At 36.4% G+C, this 20,637-nt stretch overlaps 1 protein-coding gene across 1 annotated transcript in view; it reads right to left on the reverse strand.

Annotated features, from left to right (window-relative positions):
- The window catches only part of LOC125226289 (protein FAM107B), a 53,412-nt gene extending 33,032 nt beyond the window's left edge, over positions 1-20,380 (reverse strand). The window contains exon 1 of the mRNA XM_048130226.1: positions 20,211-20,380. The gene's annotated coding sequence lies outside the window, so the exon portion shown is untranslated. The remainder of the gene's footprint in view (positions 1-20,210) is intronic.
- Between the last annotated feature and the right edge of the window lie 257 nt (positions 20,381-20,637).

Genomic DNA, 20,637 nt, shown 5'->3' on the forward strand with positions numbered 1-20,637 from the left:
GTTCAAATATGGTGGCACGACATACCCACTGCCGTCCTAGACAAAAACGGCGCCTGTCGTCCATGTCGGTCAACTCTTGGCCACAAACAACATTACAGTTTTCCACCTTGCGAAATGGGAATAAGGTGAAATAGAGCATACTTGTTTTTGACGTAATGTTGCGAACATGTCCCCTTGTTTGCGGTAGGTAAAAGTACCTGCTGGCACGTATAAAGTACCATACCAACGTATAATGTATATGTATGCACTTACGCACGTAGCCAACTAGAGGTAGATGCATAAACGGTGTTTGTACCGCACCCTAAAATAGGAACTGACCGCTAAACGCCACGTGGACTTAAACCCTACACTTCTCACCACTTTATTAGATCTTTAATACATGTTTCAGAGGGAAATTTAGAGTAACGATGTCAATAACTCGTCATGTTATATATTCTGTGGTCAGAAATATGTTTAACCCATGACTTGTAAAAGTTGTAAATCTAATATATTAATATGAATTATAATTGAACCCGAATCAACAGTAAAAAAACCGGCCAAGAGCGTGTCAGGCCACGCTCAGTGTAGGGTTCCGTAGTTTTCCGTATTTTTCTCAAAAACTACTGAACCTATCAAGTTCAAAACAATTTTCCTAGAAAGTCTTTATAAAGTTCAACTTATGTGATTTTTTTCATATTTTTGAAACATAATATATGGTTCAAAAGTTAGAGGGGGGGGACACACTTTTTTTTCCTTTAGGAGCGATTATTTCCGAAAATATGAATATTATCAAAAAACCATTTTAGTAAACCCTTCTTCATTTTTAAATACCTATCCAACAATGTATCACACGTTAGGATTGCAATGAAAAAAAAATTACTCCCCACTTTACGTGTAGGGGGGGTACCCTAATAAAACATTTTTTTCCACTTTCTATTTTTGCACTTTGTCGGCGTGATTGATATACATATTGTTACCAAATTTCAGCTTTCTAGTGCTAACGGTCACTGAGATTATCCGAGGACGGACGGACGGACGGACAGACAGACATGGCGAAACTATAAGGGTTCCTAGTTGACTACGGACGCGCGATTATGTTCAGTTTCAATTTAAATAACAAATAAAAATACCTAATATGAATCATATTCCAGAAGTCATACAGTCCTCAATATACGAGTAGTTTCCTTATTGTGTACGTTGTATCGTAAAGGCATTTTGTCAACACATCATTAATCATAAGTGACTCGAAGACGTACATACAGAGTTAACTATTAAATGACTCACAAATACAAATAACTCAATACATCTACGGCTCAATTTCAAGAGTACTTTTGAGACATCTAACACGTGGACCGTAACATTCCTAAAAATTATGTCTAAAACACTGTTATCTTATCAAACATTTATTCTCGTATTATCAACCAAGATACTAAAATCATACTACTACTAGAGAATACTCATGAGCTCAAGCCCGAAGTTTACGATACATTTTTTACTTTGTACAGTATCACTAAAAGTTTAAATACAATAAAGATTAAGAAAGGCACAGCAGTAGCAAATTAGCAATATCTGGGGCGCGGCAATATACGTTACGTTAATTTGATGAAGTTAATGCATTTCGCGAGCTATCTAATTAATTTAATTTATTAGTAACGTGCTGCTTTTATCGAGTATCTACTTTTAAAGTTAAGTATGCTATATTAGGATTTTAAATATTATCCAAAGATTAGACCTTATCTAAAAGTTAAATATCTACTGTAAACTACGTGAAAAACGTGTTATAAAAAAAATCCGACATTATTCATGTCTGACCCTTCTAATTAACAATTTTCAACATTCATATTATTTAAGTCTGAAAAGAAGTAACGCGCTTCAAAGTTTAAAAGTGGAGTTTACTCCATAATTTCACGCAAGTAATTATACTTTTCCAACCTTTGAAAGCCTGCCTTTTTAATCACAGAATCATATAACAGCACAGTGACCATTGTCATGGAGTAGTTAAGGCAGGTGTAATTCAGACCTTGTCGTATATAATGCTCAAACTTAGCCCGTGACTAGTATAAGTCTGACATCCGATCACAGAGACTCTTTATGAGTCTCACGGTCAAGATTACAACAGTGGCAGCCGAGACATGTTTTGTGAGTAGATAGGCTGTGTACCGGCGCCGCTGTTCCGGGGTGGCTTTCCCATAGCGTGACGAGGGCGGCTAGTCAGATTAAAAAATAACTGTCAGCTGTTACGAGGAATAGTTAAATATGTCAGTAGATTTCCCGGGTGAATCATAAGTAAGGTAAAAGTTGACTCGACACGCTAATGCCAGTAATGCCCAATAGGTGACACCCTCCTGTCGTTCTGATTAAAATTGGTTAGGCAGGTAGAATCATGTACCTAGATAAACATGCATAACGTGCTTCCAATATATTTTGGATACAGTACTAGTAGTATGTAAACAGTTCACATAGAAACGTAGAAACAAACAATAAGTAGTTATTATTTACAAAGAGCGAACAATTAAAAGATGCTTCGCCTCCCGGCTGTTTGCATGTCAAAACAAATGAAAACCGATCTCGCTCGCATTCCAATCTCATTATCGACGTCGTGTAAACAATATCGATAATAGTTGTATAAACATCGATAGTGCGGTGCAGGCCAGGCCATCCCTTCGGCGGTTCACGGGCAGGGCGAGGGCGTTGACCCCGCAGACGGAGCTTTTCGCGTCTCGCCCTACTTGCCCGCCCGCCCAGCTCGCATAATAAACACACGTAATTTCAAACGTCATACCAAATAAACTAATCGGTTTAAACTGAACTGAACTTGAGAAGAATCGTTTGTACAAATACTGGTTGTCAGAAATTGTGCGTTTTTAATCCGAAAACGTTCCGACTGTCTTCTTTTTCGTAACCTTGTTTCGCTTGGAATGCAATTGACTGCATAAACGAATAATATGTTATGTACTTATAAAACACATGCTACGTTTGATGATAGAAAGGTCATTCTTACCTAATATCAGGTAAGAATTAGAGCGAAAAGGACAAAGTTTGCAAAGGGGTGAGATTAACGAGTGCAGCGGGGAGAACCTTAATTATAACGGTTTCAGTATTAACACGTTTGCTCAACACTTAACTCGCCTTTGTATCTCTATTCCTACAAATTGTATATAAACTGTTGTACACAATAGATTACTACTACTACTACTACTACTTAGTAAAAGTAGGAATCAAATGCTACATACTTTTTACTAAACTAGTCCAATATAAAAAAAACAAGGAAGATCATCTCCAGTCATGTCAATTCGCAAGAACACGACAGATCAATGAGATTTCTCGCGGCTACAACACGACCAGCGTTCTACGAACGATCACGCTACTTTGTCGCCGGCAAAAACTGTTTCAAAGAAAATAAGGCTATTAACGGTTTCTGAACCTCAGTAACATTTCTGTCAACCGATTTCCTTAGCCGGATGCACTAAAATACGTTCTGAGTAACACTCGGCCGAAAATCGTGCTCAAGAGCCGCCTTGTGTCGGAAAAACGCACTTGAAATTATGTAAGTGTTCGTGAAGTACCCCCGTGGTAAGTAGCGCTCGTGTCAGCAGTGCCGACCATTATATTTAATACTGTGTTGCTGGGTTTTTAGATTCAGAATGAATAATAGACAGACTATTCCTTCGTTTTAATAAAGGTTCATATTATTAAAAAAACCCTCATCGTCTGAAAATGGTATTTAGGTAGAAACATTTTGATGTTTCTTGATGGGCACAGATCAAATATCTTTCAGCACAAATAAAGTCTCAAACACTCGAGCTGACAGGCTATAGGCTACTAACTGTCCGCGGTGCCTAGACAATACAGGCTCTTGCCCTGTATTCCTACTTCGGTGCTTTAGCGACTATTTGTCTCAAGAAAACCAGTATTAAATCCTGCATTGGACCTTCAGCCGAGAGTAATACAATCTTTGACGCTTCCTGGCGAACGATATGCAACTGGCTCTGATGTAATACTACGGAAGAGCGATCGGCAACTAAGATAATATACGGGACGTCAACTATAGTAACCCTGGCTACAGACCCTGCAGGGTTAGCACATGATTGCCGCGAGATAGACTACCCGCCCTTATGTCAATACAGTTTGAAGAAGACGTGTCATCTATATCGCGGCGACATACTCTCGCGGCCATCATGTGCTAGGCGTACTGGTTGTATAAAACGTTCGATAAAATGCGATCGTAAGCTATTGGAATACAAGCCCTTGACTGAGACACGCCACGCTCCCAGTTTTCTCTAGTCCAGCCTGATCAAAGCTCCGCACCGCACTTGATTGCACTTTCGCTTTCGTCGCGTTGCATCCAATAGCGAATGCACTTTTTAACAAGTCTGCAGTTCCAGTCTAAGCCCGGTGGTCTTACAAGGCGAAGAAACTACTAAAAGCGGGTTCTTGTACTTCCTATTTAATATAAGCGTGCCTGTCCTTTCCGCATTACGCAATTTATTATTATACAAAGACGGGAGACGGGACTCTATTATGGAAAAGAGTGGCATAAAGAAAAAGTTTAGATGCTAATAGTAAAGTCAAGCGTTCAGACGAAAATCCATTTGTAACAAGGAAAATAACAAAAAATACTGAAATGTTATTCTTAGTACTTACTAAGTACACCGTGTACACACGTTAAAGATATAAAATAATTTTTTGACAAATTACATATAGTTATTAGGTACTAATAACTCTAATAAGGCGCAAATGTGTATCCATACTAATATTATAAATGGGAAATGGTGTGTGTCTGTTTGTTTGTCCGTCTTTCACGGTAAAATGGAGCGACCTGGGAGCGACGCATTGTCGTGATTTTTTAAGTGGAGATACTTGAAGGGATGGGGAGTGACATAGGCTACTGTTTGTTTCTTTCTAACGCGATCGAAGCCGCGGGGAAAAGCTAGTTTGAAATGAAAACGTCATATTGCATATCAAGTACATGTACCCTTGACATGAAAAGCCACCTTTTTTAGTTATATTATATTATACGCTCTGGCTCTGGTGATCTTTATCGTCGATTGTACAGTAAATTAGCCTCAATCTGAGTAATATTGCCTTTTTCTAGATTAACTAGTTTGCTTCGCTCTCGTTAGAAACTCGTAATGGCCATGGCGTAAGACAATTCCGTACTTTCATAAGCAGATGTCGCTGGTAATGTGCGGATATTGTCTCCTAACACAGTTAACTTTCCATCGAGGAAGAGGAAAGCGTTTATATAAATTTCAAGATATTTTCCAGTCAATATTTTCTTGTCACGCATGCAGGTTGTTTCTTAGAGAAACTGATGTTTTAACATTAATTATTAAACCTGTGAATTTATAGTCTGACACTATTATCAATTATCATCGTCAACTTTATTACATCAACAATTAACTTTTACTTTATTATACCAGGCCGACTATTAGTAAGGTAGTAAGTACCTTAGACTAAAATTAAGTACTGCCGGTTTCTAGACTACTAAGACAAAATGTTACTATCCATCTCATTTTTGAACTTGAATATAACAAAATCTCATACTGAGCGATACCATAGTTTACCTACCGTAGTAATATCATATAGAGGTATCCTAATTAGCGGAAAAAAGGAAGATTAAACAAGGGAAATAGATCACACTCTGAAGGATGTATAAACGCATTAATCTTATTTGTACCTACGCATAGTGAATTCGATAAATATTTTTAGTTACGGTTAATGCGCATTAAATATTTAAACGTCTCAAACATGGACATCTAATAATACAGTTAAACAATAATTATCATTAAATATTTATATGTAAAGTTAAATACTGGGGGCCGATTTTTGAGTCTCACGGCGTTCGAATTCAGAAAATTGTCACTGAAAATAATAGGCAATTCACCGTTTTCAACCGGTATTTTAGTGACAGTGAGACTCAAAAATCGGCCCCCTGCTGGTCTGTCAAAAAGACCCGCGAAAGTAACAATCGGTCAATATTTTAACCCTTAATGGCAGCGAGTCGTTAACGTGTGTCTCATTTGAATAGGCAGGGACACTTTCAATGCATACATGAATATGAAATACTTCATGAATATTACTTGATGTAATCACGTTTGATTTTATTATGAGTCGCGAAATGTACGGTAAGTAACTATGTAGATGTATAGTGCAAGGGCGGGCGTCTTTTTGCGAAAGATTGTGGATACTTTCCGTTCCGAGATTGCTAGATTCTGCTCATAAACACAATAAGTTACAAAATAAGCAATACGATATTACTGGTTAATGGTTATGGTATAACCTATTCATGAATGTATTGTTTATCCCCCGCTCTGCAGAACACAAGAAATCGAACAATCGTCTACGCATTGGAGTATATTTCTGTAACCGACTTCCTTTTACGTGAACAACATGAGATCTGGAAACATTTTCACGTTCATTGTAACTCTGACCTAAATAAAGTAGGTAGGGGTAAAATACTGAATTTTACATTTGAAATCGCTTGAAATTATTCTCAGTTTTATCAGTAGATAAAAGGCGGAAAACGGGAAAATACGTGCAAAAATATTACGCGTTCGTATGCCAGTTCTATTATATTTGGAATTTAGTGTTCTACTTTTATCGCTGCCCTGCCCATTAGCAAATTGGTATCGCCATCGCTATATTAGAGCAAAGGCTAACCTTAGTAGTTTCCATTTGATGGCTATCGCCTTCTGCGTCTGTAACCTTAATGTTCAAGGTGAAAAGCAGATTTAATGCCAAGAAAGTCTAATTTATTGTTAAAACCTTAAAAGGACAAACGCAATACAGAAGTATTAGTAGTACCTTCTAACAATGATTTATTTTATTGACGTTTATTAACTAAGAAAGTCCTCATGCGGCACATTCAAACGTACAATTATTATTTTATTAGTACTTAGACTAGTTACTTAGGTAAACATTACTGAGTATTCGAGTTTAAAAGCTTATTTAACGACGAGAAAGTGTAATTTGATGACAATTTACGGAGTGCCGTAGGTACATACTGGACTATTTTGAATTATACTGGACCCTAAACGTGCTCGTCCAAGGGCTGTGCGAAAACATCTGAAATTATTCCAAAAATATCTCAACCTTGTGACATTTGCTCCATTCCAAAATATGTGAACACTAAACATGTCAAATGCAGAATAGATACACTGTTTTCCCGTGTTTTGACATATTTAAACATCACATTTATCAACTACTATTTGGACTAGTGTAATGATAGGTTCACGTGCTACGCTGATACTTTCAGTTATCTTTTGTGCATCGTATTGTATACAAAGTACAAAACGGCGCATTAAGTATGCAGCGCGCAGCCCGGCATTTGGCACGGGAGCGGACAAAGGGGATCGGGAGCAGGATAAACGCCAGCTCCATGGGTGGCGAGCTCAAATACCCATCCGTATACAGCATACTTCCTATACATTATATGTATAACTAGCTTTTGCCCGCGGCTTCGCTCGCGTTAGAAAGAGACAAAAAGTAGCCTATGTCACTCTGCATCCCTTCAACTATCTCCAATTAAAAAATCACGTCAATTCGTCGCTCCGTTTTGCCGTGAAAGACGGACAATCAAACAGACACACACACTTTCCCATTTATAATATTAGTATATTTAGTATGGATAGTCTTTGGTATGGCGAACATGAAATCGAACTTTTTAGTAATTATTGAGCTACCAATACATAGGTCAACGGTTTAACGTAGGGTGTTTGTAGTAAAGTGCACTATATCGTAATAGTCATACCTAGACAACTCGTTATGGATAAATATAGCTTCTGTTCTGATTCTGACCTAACTTTCTTCAGTAATAGAGCTTCAATACATTGTTAGGATGGACCACAAAGGGATGGACGGTAAAGTGCAATGTAAATGGACGCTGTCGTGACTTAGCACGGGTTTCCTATAAGTATCTAACTAGAAACATCTTAGGATTACTTAAAGCACTATTATGACTTTCGGCATTGCAAGGACGTTAATCAAGGTACAGAGATTTGGTCGTCGTATTATCATCATTGGCCACTTCATAGAACGCTGCGATGGCTAGAGTCCTATACAAGAGCGGCGCCTTCTACCCGGTTCTACCATAACGATCAGCGTCTCTAGTTTGCGACTAATATTTTTGCATAAGCACAATTGTGCAGCAAACACCCGCAACCGCATTGCAAGATGTATGTCGAAATTATGCAGTCATTTACTGAACATTTTTTTCTGCAGTGTTCTCTACATTTGCGTCGTATCCGTGCAACATTATTGTCGTTATAATTCCAATCCAACCGAGAACTCAAAGTCTCACGAGAACCACTGTACGTGCGTTATTCTATTACCCACAGTTTGTTAACGATCTTGGTTTAGCTGACACGATGCGCCAGCGGAACTATTGTAACGCGTTGGGAATACAGTGTATGGCCAGAATAATTATCAATTAGGGTTCAGTGACGTAAACGGCGAAACGGAAGCCGTCAGAACTCCAGGCGTGTGAGTCTGATACAGTTGAATGAGTTTACAATCGTTTAACCTAGTACCGTAAAAGTTAATAACTTGATCAAGCGGTTTAAATTACATTATTCCTTTTCGGTGCAGTGTTTTAATGCGGCCTTGCGAAATGTGTGTCAAACGCGTATTTATATTCAACACAAAAGGCGTTAATGAAATACTTAGTTAGCAGTTACCACAGTTTGCAATATTCTCTGGCCTCTCAAGCTTAAGGCAAGTTAAGAAGGCAATTGCAATCGAGCAGGTCTTCCATGATTATCTTCGTATCTCAATGAATGAATTGCTATCGGAATCATATCTATTCCACTTCATAATCAAAACATTATACCTATGTATGCAACGTCTGATTAGCAAATAAAAACAGTTATTTCTGAAGATCTTTGTTATGTTCACCCCAGAACCATCAGACAAATATCACGGTCACGGTACAGTCCTAGTCTCGGAAAAAGAAGAATACATGGGTAACGAATACATTAGTAAGTTAACTAAGTATACTCTTCTATTTAAGTAATATACTCTACCTAGGCTTGATGCAGTTAGACACCACTTGTTTACATGCAACAGTACAGGTGCGCACTGGGTACCTACATTGCGCAAGTCCCCTACTTGTTCTTGAGATAAACGCCAGCTACTTAGCTTACCTCGAGATAACGACACAAGAAGTCACTGTTCTTACAATGCCGCTCATATTCCGCTACTTACATATTCATACGGACGTGAGAACAACACTATATTATACTGACAACAAAGCACAGTCGACGTCAAAATGTGTGTACATTTTTCGTCTTATTTCAATGGAATAAAGCATTAAAATGTATACAAATATTTGACCCCGGACTACCATGCGCCACTCGGACACGGCAGAACTAAACGCTACTATTCAACAAAATATTTACGACAAACAGTTAGTCATTCATTAATTTACACTAATGATGAATGCGTCCACTTTAACAAGAGTAATGGGTACTTAAATGGTATAAGTAATATAAATTGATGCTGCTTATGGATGTTCAAATAAATACGGAAATTACGAAAGGAGATTTGGATAATCCCAGAAATTTGGTAAATGCTTCGGAAAGACGCTGACTTGCCTTTATTTTTTAGCAGGCTAATGATTCGATGACATATAGGTAATAATAGGATATGACGCTGCTATTAGTCAGAACGACCAAAAGGCCAATCATAGGCATTCACAATTGATTCCAGACGGTTTTTGCGTTCACCTGCTTGTTCTAATGTTTAATGTTTTTTTTTCATTAATTTTTCTAATATGTTTACCGACAGCCGACAGTCTCGCACATATGACATACGCGATGTAATTACATCTTTTAAAATACCTCTTCTACAATCAAGTAAATGATGCCTACTCGTTTACTGCAATTGGTGGAAATAATAGTAGGCAAAGATTGGCATAACGAAGCATATCAGGTGACCTGAACGGGTCTCGCAGTATGTCACCGCGATCGGATATCGTAATCACGGCCCGTGAAAGCGTTGGACAAGTGCTTTTGTTTAAACCTCGCGTTAGTACGTGTGCCAAATGACAACCATGCGTTTCGAAACTCGGCTGTCCAAACGACGCATCGTCGTAATTAAAAAGTCATGTCGCACTTTCAATCGTAAACAGAGCCTGATTAGGTATGTAAGGTGATACCTACAATTAAATAAGGTAGAGAAAGATATACCCGTATAGAATGTATAGTAATGGTCAATATGATCAAGATCATACTGTAAGTCTCAAACACAAGTATCCACTGCCGCTAACCCACGTCACGTAACCCAGCGTTAGTAAATAATGGAGATTGGGAAAAGTGTCCAAATCTTCTTTCGAATGAAAATTCTATATCTAAATTTACCCGGGTCATAGTTCAAAGTGCAATATCCTGATCATCTTTCGGCTACTAACCCTAACTCCTTTATAGAGATATATCCACAGTGGACTCGGCTGGAGAATGTGCAATTGTGGATCGAGATCTTAACATACCTAGATTCGAAGTTGTTAATTTTCTCGCAGATGTATAAAGGTTTTTAAGAAATAACTTGTGAATAATGAAAAGTAAAATAATATTAAATAAATAAATAAATAAATAAATATTAGATACACAAATCAACTTAGCCCCAAACTAAGCAAAGCTTGTACTATAGGTGCTAAGCAACGATATACATACTTAATAGGGTGGTCCACATTTGTATGGAAGAAAAATAAATATGACTAATCCTTTCTCCACATGGTTCCCTTTGTTCTATTATGAATTAGTAGTTTATGTACCAAATTTTAACCCATTTGCTCATTATTTACAGGTCGCTCAAGATACATTTAAAATTGGATATCTCCTATAATAAAATAAAAACCGAAATAATTAAAACATTGCAAACTGCCCGGTTCATGTTTTATTTAGCTCTAATGAAATAGGGAAAAATATAATTAAACCATTAAAATACCTCCATGTAAGATTTTTTCTTTAGTCAAGTTCATTTCATACATTTCAGTATGGCATTATTGCTTTATTTTGAGCGACCTCTAAATAAAGTCTGATTGTTCTCAAAATTAACCAATTTATATAATTAGACATGATTTTAATAAGTTTTCGTGTAGAAATAACCATGTGGAGCTCAAACAATAAAAAAAATTTTTTTTTGGACCACCCTAATACTTAAATAGATAAATACATACTTATATACATAGAAAACATCCATGACTCAGAAACAAATATCTGTGCTCATCACACAAATAAATGCCCTTACCGGGATTCGAACCCAGGACCGTGGCTTAGCAGCCTTAGCAGGCAGGGTCACTACCGACTGAGCCAGACCGGTCGTCGGTCAACATTAAAAAATCGTAAATAACGTCCGGGCCGAAGTTCAAATCAGTTTCTATTCTACTATGACGGCTATTAGTTTGTGCTGCTTTTAACGTTGCGTTGTTCTTGATATGTAAAATTGCATTTGTTTTTATGTAGAGTCTAAGCAATACCTAACTTTTTAACAGGCAATGCTGAAAAAGTTCTGTAAAGGAAATCAAAACAAAAAGATGATGGTGTTAGGCTGATTCTCTATTGAGATCTTTGTCCAATGAGGGTGTAAACAGAAAAAGGTGACACAATGCTCACTGATTTGAATACCGTTTTCGTAGATGGAGAGCTTCTCCTGTATGGACGGCGATGGCGATGTTTTGCGAGACTCGTGGCGCATGGCGAGGGCGGATGCGAGGCGACGACTAAATGCCTCCCGAGAAGCCGGGCAACGTGTCACGGTCACCTAACAGGATTACCAGATACGTGTTCCTTATGTGTTACGGACGACTGGCGAGGCGAACCGTGAAAAGGAAGCTATCGGCAATATAGGAATAGTAAAAAAGTGATCGAGGCTGATCAGATTCAAACATCAAAGTTACCACAGAACTAGAACTGAAATACAGGAGAAATATTAGGATCAGGTCTAGCGCAGCCACAAGAGCGACCAAACAGCATATATCTCGAGATAAGACTACAAAGACTAGGCCTTTTCGAACACTAATCCTCATAGAGAGACCAATCATCTGGTCTTGTTGTTGAAATAAAACCAGTGTGTTCTTCTTTCGAGCACAAGCTTCTAACAAGGAGTGACTGGAAAGCCCACGTAAACAGAAGGGCCACATCAAAGATCATCAAATCATCTTTATGTGTCATAATTTCTGTCACTCCCATGAGAGAGACCAGGACCTTGTGAGAACTTAAAGCTCCATGGTTCGCCTTAGAATTTGACTTCTCTGCCACCTATTCGCGATAGGAATAGCATTCTTGCCCTACTGCGCATCAAACTGAATGAAATAGGCCATAAGTGTCTTAACCAGCTTACAGGTTCGCTTAGCGTCGAGAACCGCAAAAGGTTCCTAAATCAGTTTAGTATCGCCTTACCTCAACCGCAAATCGGAGTTAAAGCGATTTCATGCACGGCTTGGGAACTGAAGTAATATCATGTAAGGTGATATATTTCGGAGAGGTTTAACCGTTCAGATAAAAAATTTCGTCTGAATTATCCAAGAATATATTTTGGCAAATGCAGAAAGAAAGGAAATGGTATATATGGGCAAGCAGATCCGATGCTTGTGTGGCTGTGAGCATAGAATACGGAACAGATGATGAAGTGGGTACCTATTACCTATTATTATGTCATCTACCCGTATGTTTACGAAATTTTGCAGCTGGATAGCTAATTCAACCAAAAATGTCCAAACCTTCGTTTATTTTCCAATGAGCATTTGAACATCTGAATCTACCCGGGTCACAGTTCAAAGTGAAATATACCTAATCAGTTTTCAGAAGATTCTCGGCGTGTCAATAAGGACTGTCGACCGCAGTAGCAAAACAATAGTATGACGCACAATAAGCGCCTCTATTTATTTTAGTAACTGTATAATATAATTTGCGTCGCGTTTTGTAAATATGACGCCTCGAGTAGGTACTCAGCTGAAAGGAATAGGCTTTTAAGGAGTTAAGTGAGCATAAGCAAGGCTGTTCTCATATCGATCACACACTAAGTACCACCTCGGGTTTACGGTTGCAGTCATCTCTCTTAACGTATGCGGAATGAAATCTGGACAAAATTCAATGTCTTATAAAATTAATATAACATAGTTTATTTTTGATATCTTTCGTGATTTTAATTATTAGCCTAAGACCGGTACGATATTTTTGAAAATAATTCTATAACAGTAGTTTTATTTCATATACAGCGCTTAATCGCAATTTAAAAAACCTATATTTTCGAATCCACCAATAGTTTGGAATGGAAGATATTAAAAAAAACTACGCCTAGAAAATAAGCATTTTCTTTCAGCAAAATACCTCACAGTAATTTAATGGTGGAAACATGTAGAAAAAAATCAGTTTTAAGGTTTACAACCCGAAGCCACCTAAATATATGACGGGAAATAAGACTATTTTTATTGATATAGAATTTTTGAATTTTGTCTAACGTGCTCTAGAGCTGATATAATAACAGATATTTTTAAGCAGAAATCAATAGCACATAATTTTTCAGATATTTAACATATAAAAACCACCAATATATTTATATGGAAATAAAAAAATCTAAATATTTGACCGGGCAAATTCGAAACAGATAATAGTACGAGGTTGACTTTTATTGTCCCTATTTAACAATATTAACAGCATGATAATCCACCCAATAAGTTTGACCTTTATTAAATACTTTAATTTATTTAATATATTTACATTTTTTGCGTGGTTTGGTTTGGACCTTAGTGTCTTACATTTAGGAATCCATATGGCAAACCACCACGCCGGTGGAGCTGGGCCGAGGGTAGGTGATGAGCCGTGTCGCATGGTTTTTATTCTGTTCTTCTATTACACATTAACGTAAATGAGGAGGCACACTGACATTTTACCCCGCCAGGCGGCGCCTATGCATGTCACTGTCATTCATATGTGAGAGAGAGAAAAAACATAATTATCAGCTTCTCGCTCTCACGTCTCACGGACTAATAGGGTGGCGCCATCTGTCATATCCTTTGAGTGTTCCTTCTCATTACATGCCTGTTTCTACATAAGTAATATTTTAAGTAGATTAAAAACAGACGTTTCCCACCGATAATAAAGTCCAAAGTAATTAAAAAAATTACACATTTATTTTAGGCATGCGATTTGACAGTCGTCGAAAAGAGTATATACTTGTCAGTACATACCAGGGATGTAACGGAGTTCTGCTTCTGCTTCCGTTACTGCGGAACTTCCGTTTTGTTTTACACATCCGCTTCTGTTCCGGTTCTGTTATTTTTCAAACGGAAGTTATAACGGATGTCGGAACCTAGCGCGACGGTGGGACATGAGCGGCGTACATCAAAGACCAACAGGTCTATACCTATCATTCGCTCATCTCCCCGCTTGCCACGTGCTGCGATACTAAACATTAATCGCTTCATTCCATTGCGCGCCAATATTTGTCCTGTCCACCTAGTTAGTAGCGAGTGAACAACTATTCAGTGGTGCAGGGCTTATCTACGATCCCCTTAGAAGCTCCCCTTAGATTTGTTTATTAAATACAGTTTACTTCTTTTACAATCACTCCATTTAATTTAAAAATTTAATTGTGTGCTAACAATTACACATATAATTTTTACTGGTTAGTTTTGGATTGTATTATACTACCTACGAGTAAGTTTTCTTTTCGTTTCTAAAACCTTTTACGGCATAATAAAGGTTTAAAAGGATTCTTATGTGATTTTTAGTGATTACCTAAACAACAAACAATCTTAAAGTTCAAGGTGATTTAAATTTTTGGATTGTAATGAATGATATACTTAAGATAAAATATCAGGTTACTTTTCTTTTCGTTTTTAAAACCTAAGTGGGCCTAAAGGCTGATTACAAACTGCTGATTACAAGCCGAACAGTAAACATCTAAAAGTTCTAGGTAATTTAATTAGTTTTGGTTTATGTTATACCTATGTGGTATTTTTTCATTTCGTTTTTAACATCTATAACTTCCGCTTCTGGTTCCGGTTCCGCTTCTGCTTCCGTTAAACTAAATTCAAAACTTCCGCTTCCGCTTCCGGTTCCGTTAAAACCACATCCGTTACATCCCTGGTACATACATCTATCTCACGTTTTTCTCTTCTACCATTTGACAGATCTCCGTCATCTTGTGAAATGTATTCTTCCATTCTTCAGAATCGTTGAAGCAACGCTTGTTACAAACACGCGAAAGCTATGCAAAGTCTAATTTCGACCCATATGTCACGGCCAGGTATAGCCCCGGCGATTATCGTTAGACTTACAAGCCACAGGTCACAAGTTCAAATCTCAGTCGTCGCGTACGTTTTTACAGCTTTTTTAATTCATTTTTTAAGGTTTTATTTATATTATAAGTTGATGAGTACAAGCTACTGCAATGACTTAAATACAAGGACGCACAATTCATAACAAAAATGTTTTAAAAATCTGGGTCTAAATTGCATTTATAACATTCTTGTTGATGCTAATAACGTTAACTTCTTATCTGCTTAGGAAAAAAATCGTTCATGCCATAACCAACATAGTGTATAAAGACCTAAGTATCAAAATTGCAAATGGAACTGCCACACACTAAAAACTCTTTATCAAAATACCTTTTGTCATAATATGCTCAAATGACTTATATGTCAAAATGAATTGCGAACGAATATTGAACGAATGGAGCCGCTACCAATATATAATAAGTATGTAGGTATTAGATATTTCCAATTTATTCCATAAATATAAATACCTAAAAAAGGCCGCAATTTTACTTCTTCATTACATAAACTTTAAAAATACCCTACTGTATCATCTTTATCTTGGTCACTTGTACTCCGTTTATTACAATAAATGTATGTAATGTATGTATGTGTAAATTTCCTGAAATAAATGTCATATCTTGTTGTCACGAAGAAAAATTTACAAGGCTTCCAAGAATCTCGAGCTGGAAGGATACAAATTAAAATATTTTCTATGAAAATAATTAAATTCGACAGCAGACAACCCAAAGGTTTATCGGATTTATGTATTATAGGCATTTGTTTTAAATTAAATACCAGTGGTTCTGATCTGATAGTGTGGGATATTCTTTAAAATTTATTTTCAAAAGGAGATTTAATGTTGGTAATGCTATTCAAATAATATTAGAAGTGTCTAATACGCGAGTGTTCGAATTTAATTATAGGATAGCACATATTGAAAGTACTGTAATATGGGTACAAAAGCCTGCCTATTGAAATATAAAATACATAGCAAAAAGTATAGAAAGGACCTACTTTTCGACTTTTTATTTAGAGTACGTACCGACCATACAACTGACTCTAATTAATCTTGGTATTAAAAAGTGTAAAATGTAGTACGTTTTCACATTATCCGATCCGATATCGGATGTCGGACCGATATTCCATACATTACAGGCGGAATCTTGGATTCTTCTATTGATATCCTTCCGACATCCGTTATCGGATCGGATAATGTGAAAACGGTCTAATAGCGACTCAATAGTTTTTGTTCCTTGAAAGTCATTAATTTGAACAAATAAAATTATTCATTGAAATCTATACAATTACAACGAGTATTATAATGTATAATACATTCATTTTGTAATGTAATCCAAAGAAATAACTTATAAGAAATATATTCTACCCTTTTTGCTTGTTTTCTGATTACTATTTAGCCAATTTTTCATTGACTCATACCATGGACTTTCAATAGGGACTGAGCTCACACTTTTTTTGCCATACTAAATTGAACTTTATCACCGATGCAGAAAGGCGTTCTTATCAGACTAGTAAAAGTGTGTCCACATGAGAGGGTCAAAGTTGGGGCTGGTGTCCCTCTCGCACCTGTGACCAGTGTTAAAGAGATTACTACAGTAGTAGTATTTTTACCCGTATGATAACTAAGTTTATAAACTTCTTAAATTATTTTTGTATTATATCGAGGCAAGGATATTAATACCTTGTAATGAATTGGTAAGTCATTATTATGAAGCCATAAAACCAAAGATTTGCACAATTAAAAAAAAACCTTTAATTCGGTATTAGTAGATTTGGTAGTAACTTTGAATATTGACCGGTATCCCCAAATAATGACAGTGATGACGTCATTCAAATAATTTTGACAGTGGCAATAAGTGCGAGAGGGACACCAGCCCCAACTTTACCCTCTCATGTGGACACACTTTTTGGCCTAACAACTCAATCTAGCTTAATGATATATAAATCTATGAGTCATACCGGACAACTGTCACTGTACACTTGTAATCCTTATTACAAGGGCATAACGTGTACACTTGTAATCCTTATTACAAGGGCATAACGTCTAGCGATGGTTAGCTAAGACAGAGTATTGCGGTTAGTAGGAACGACGCACGATGTTGAACCTTAGGTTACCTTCAATCAATACTAATACTGAAAGACAATTTTTAAACTTATTGCATTACATGTGTCTAACAAAATTTCAATGAAATGGGTTGTAAATCTAATACTAAAAAATCAATATTTAAAAAGAGAGGGTTGAAAAGGGTGTAAAAGATAAAAAAATAATAACAAGAAAAAAAGATTTCCACTGCCGAGGATCGAACCCACGACGTCAGGTCAGGAGCGCGCCCATCGTCTTACGCTACTATAACTGAGCTATTTAAGCGATAGTGAAGGTGGCGAAATATATTATTATACCGCGATGTAATGAAAATACGAATGAATAACTAACTTTTGAAATAATGCAGAAAATGACATCGTCAATAGTAGAGTTTGTAGGTAAATGAAAAATATGAAAATACTTCTTTCAGTACAGATTTTAGCGCTTCTTGGCGTGCATTTAAAGGTGGATTATTTTTTATACTTCTTTATTTTGATCTTAACGAAAAGTCTGTTCCAATTTTTTTGCTTATATAATTTTTGCCCTGAATGTTATTCTGAGCTAGTAAAATACTGAACTTCCGTTTTGTTTTTAGGGTGGTTTCAGTAGAAATAGTGTTTCAACACATAATGTAGATACAAAACAACCATAACTTCACTTGTCCTATTATTGCTTGCGTCATAACTAATTTAATTACTCCGCTTTTTGCTACTACGAAGTATCATTCACAAAAATAGGTGGTTTCTTAATGTGTTATAAAGATCATAAATTAAAGTAGTCGAATTTAAAACAAAAGTCCTGATACCATTTTCGCCTGATTTTTAGTGAATTAAAATAATCTTTTTTTTATTATATTATACGTTTCTTGTCACAAATTTTGGTGGCTTAACTAAAAAAACTGTACCAAATTACCAAACTTAATTTTTGGTGAGATAAAAAGTACTGTTATAGAATTAAGTTATTTTCCCAGTAGTAGCAAGACCGGATAGCTCTTGGGGTATATGTATTGAATATCGATAAATAAAAGAGTTAGTTTTCGCCAATGTGAGGCTTCTAACAGAACTTGTGATACTTTATGTCCATCGGTGTCTTTGAGTAATTAAATACTTACTCAATGATCGGTGTCGACAAAACCAATGTTAGCATTTTTTAAGGTCCAAATTGATCTTCCATGTGATAACTTTTTAAAGAAGCTTCGTATGCTCGACATTTTTCACATTCTTGTCCGTAGGATCATTAGTGTTCTCAAAATAATAGTTTTCTTGTCGTAAAATTCCATTTACTCGACATATTATTAGTCATTCATAAACCCAGAAATGCTGTTTTTTACATTTTTTGACTTAACGGCGTAGCAGCATCTTCAAAGTTGTTTATTTTATTTTTGAAGACTATAGGCCTAACTTTTTTTGAATGTGTATCGATACTCATGTCTTCAAGATAATTTTTATCACTTTCGCTGCCCCATTCGAATGCTGTCTCGAGCTCTCTGTGAGATTTTGTGCCTTAGGGGGCCGACATTTCTTTTAATCAAATCTCTCACAGAAAACTTGCCAATGCTGTAATGTTTTCTTGGACTACGCTTTGTTGCGGTAGTTTTTGTAAAGAAAAAGGACGCAAAAATATTATAAATTGACTGTTAGCTTCTAACCCTTCCTACAAAACTTTCCTCGGGCTTTGCATTCGGTCACAGAAAATTGGTATGTAGAAATTACAAACAGTTTCGCTAGGTCGTCCTTCTCAATTGACCATCATTTCGAGAAAAGGAATCCAATACTCATGAAACTTACCAGTTTAAATGACAGATATGTAAACTTTAATCTGGCATTTATACATTATTTTAGTTTATTTATTTACTTACTCTGTACGATATCAAAACTTTGTCCAGATTTCATTCCGCATACGTTAGAGATGAAAGAGAAGGACTGCAATTCGACTGCAATTAGTATGGTATGGACCACAGATATAGGAAATAGTATTTTATGCTCTGAGGTATGGATACTGCAGTTATACCTACGGTTGCTGCGAATTAGCCATTAGGTAGCTGGAAACAAATGCATCCAAAACATGTTAGGAAACCCTAGTACCTAGTGAGAGATAACAGGAACACATCATCATCAGTACCTACTAGCACCTATTAATTTGAGAAAATACATAGGCATAGGACTGCAGTAGGTACCTATTTATTGTTATAGGTGGGCTCATTGGTAAGACAGAATAAATTATTGCTTTATACTGCATTGGGAATTGGGATACCTATTTGGTTGTACAAAATGACTCTGGTCAGAAGCAATTCAAAAAAGGGTTTCACGTAACTTTTCAAAATACAAAATGTAAATACCTACAGGTACAGTTCCATACAATACATACCTAATTGCCTATAGTAAGTCTATAATATGTAGTACAGTACCTATTTTCTCGTGAACAAAAATAATCAGGAAAAATCAATTCAAGGTATGAATATCGTAGCGCTTCCCAGTAACAAATTATAACCGACAGGGACACAAACGGCTCATCTGTTTATTAATTACGTTATTTATAATTCATTTTGTTCCATTTAAATTCAGATTGTGCCACAATTATACCTATATATTGTTATTAGGTATAAATAAAAACACAATAAATTTGCAATAATGCTAAGAATGCAAATGATAAGCATTAAAATTGCAATTTAAGGCAAAAAAATACTGAGTGAACATTCGACGTACCTAGTTGAAATTTAGAATATTATAAAGTAATATTAATAAGTAATAAAGAAACTCTGCATTTACTGAAATCGCAATGTTTAAAAACACATAAACATATTTTTCTCATCACAGCCACAGCTGTCAATTACTAACACCTCTAGGTAAAATAATTACAAATATAACTCACCAGAATAATAGAAGTGGCGTACACGTTAGTTGATTCGTCGCGATCTATCACAGTATTTTGGATATAAACACGTGAGAGCGACCGGCTATTTTGTGTTATATAAAAACACGGCGGTTTTTGTCACGCGATGCGCACATAGATCAACGACTCCCCGTCTACAAATCCATTCCGCGTCTGATTGATAAACAAAACTTCCGCCCCCATGGAGCGCGCGCAATCTTATGTTGCCAGAGTAATAAAATATAATTTTTCAAGGCCACATTTTATAAACAATGGATTGAAAATTTAAATAAGACCATGGTTTTCCTTTTAAATTTCTGTTTGTAACATATTACTATTAGTCAATGATTTATAGTTCAGCAGGTGGATTTTAATATTATCGGTACAATTCATTACGATACCATTCGACGTTCACGAAGCTAATGAA

This window comes from Leguminivora glycinivorella, chromosome 5 (assembly GCF_023078275.1).
Source record: "Leguminivora glycinivorella isolate SPB_JAAS2020 chromosome 5, LegGlyc_1.1, whole genome shotgun sequence".
Taxonomy (NCBI): Eukaryota; Metazoa; Arthropoda; class Insecta; order Lepidoptera; family Tortricidae; genus Leguminivora; species Leguminivora glycinivorella.